Here is a 2407-nt window from a genome sequence, read left to right on the forward strand (position 1 = left end):
TGTTGTTAGCAACAAATAATTGTTTAATATAAACTCTTTTACCTCCAATTGAATATTACGTCTTATAAACACGGGTGGTGAGTGGCGCAGCCAAATGCAGCTTCACCAAAACCGGAACGATAAAAAAGCAAGGTATCTGTAAAATATAATGTTCTTAGTAACAAATAATTGTTTAATAACATATATTTTAACTAAAATTCACAATTATACTTGCTGGCACAACAAAGAATGGCGGGTATATTTGCGCGCATTGAAAATCAGCTGACTACTATGACAGCGTTCAAAGCTACCATTAGGCCATAAAAGCCTTCAAAGTAAAGCAAAGCAAACTAAAGTAAGCAAAGCAAGCAAAGCAAGCGTGCATTGGGCCAATACCTTCACTCTGGTACAAACCGCTTTATTGATGCTATGAACTTTGTTAACGCTCTTATATTCATCTTTTACTTAAAGCCGGGCCATACCAAAAGAGATGTTGTATATTTTCTTCTTGCAATGGTTCGAGGTGTCTGTGGGGGTTAGTTTATAAGCCAATTAGGCAGTGGTCTGTAAGAGTCCTTATAAGAAGGACATAACTTTTGCTTAAACCTAAGATCAAGTATGTACTCTTCCCGTTATAGGAAGGCCAGGTTGATCATAGATGTTTCACAGGACAGTGGTCTGGAAGTCAAAAAGATGTTTCTTGCACGACGGTCGATTTCTTCGGGCATCATTGAAAGTGCTGACACATATTTTGTTGTCGCTTATGATTGTCACTGTGCCGTGATTTTTTATATTTTAGTAAAGTGGTCAGAGCACCAAATTGGCAACAGTGAATGTAAACTAAAGTATTGTGTGACGTCAGCGAATGGGTGGATGCTGTCAAATCGATGAAGAGAGGGTTAGGAACTGCGTGCGTTTTTGGTGCTTTTTTTTTAGTCTAACGACACCAAATTTGTAAGTCTTAAACAATGGGAGCAAAATGCATAGCAATCGTAAGTTTTGTAAGCAACTTTACAAAATGGAAACAAAATCATGGCATAATGGCAATCATAAACGAGAGAGCATATGGTCGGTAATACTGCAAAACGTTCTATGTCACTTATTACCTCTGGTGCTTAGTTGATCTGTAGCTCGTTTTTGTAACTCTTCTCTTCCGATAATTTCTCTACCGGTAAAGAATATACGTCATTCTCTACTACTCATTAGCAGTAGAGAACAATGCGGCGAATTCATCTATGAACCATCTATGAAACCATCTAAGCGTCAAGGGTACTAACAGACATAGAACGTTTTGCAGTATCACCGACGATATGTTTGCCAACAAAATATGTGGCAGAACTTTCAATCATGCCAGAATTACATTCGGTACTTTGCCTGCTGGGACCAGATATCGACGTGAAGACCTTTTGTTTCGGCTGAATTTGTTAAATTTTCTACTACTATTCCAAAAAACAGCAGCATTCCTAATAAAAAAATTCCTTTTACCAAAAGAATAATCGAAATCGGGTGAGATTTGAAGAGTACCTAGGCAGCTTTTTTGGCACAAAAATATTAGTGAAATAAAAGTTCGTTATGCTTCCGGTGTCAAGCGGTACTTTATTTCACGAGATTATAAAAGACTGCAGTATATTTAAACTACCACATAGTTCATGAAACTATGGCTGAATTTCTTTATTCATTCTGAACGTTTGGAATAAACTTTTTTGTTTACTTATTCTTTAGAACGTTCCTGATGATATGTTAACGTATATTTCAAACGTATTCTGTTTACTCCGGCTGTGAAATGGGATTATCCGGAATGTATAAAGAAACGCAGCCTATATTTTTTATATTTTGCCTTTCGTTAGATAGGAATTGTAGAAAAAATTAAGCAAAACGAAAAAATATAACATTTAAGCTGTCTGGAAAAAATGTATAAATTTTTCATAAATCTAAGTTAAACGGCAACGTTGGACATAGCTGTAAATTAGAAAATTAGGGTATGTGCCAATCGGTAGCTTTTTTCTCTTTTCTTGGACGAAACAAATTTAATTTATAGAAAACAGAATAAATTCGACCGTTGAGCAAGAAACATTTATTTTTATTAATTTGAATCGGCATATCTACAATAAAATGTTTTATCATACAAAGTCCAATAAATACTCCAATAAAAATTTGGTGCTTTTTTCGAGAAAAGAGGAAAGTTAGTCCTTTTATTAAAACAAGAAAAAGGAAATACTCACCTTTCCAAAGAACAAACCTAATGAGTAATAAAATTATAGTTAAAAAAAAATAAAATTATAGTTATTTTTTAAAGGCATCCCATTGGAAACATACATCACCCCATTGGTAGAGGGCTTTGAGTGTACGAATTGTTACGCAAGCCTATTGGGTCGATAGTCATTGTCAACCATTATCGCGCCACAAATATACATATGTTGGTACCACA

This window comes from Rhagoletis pomonella, unplaced genomic scaffold, assembly GCF_013731165.1.
Source record: "Rhagoletis pomonella isolate Grant_MI unplaced genomic scaffold, Rhpom_1.0 Rhpom_scaffold_00009, whole genome shotgun sequence".
Lineage (NCBI taxonomy): Eukaryota > Metazoa > Arthropoda > Insecta > Diptera > Tephritidae > Rhagoletis > Rhagoletis pomonella.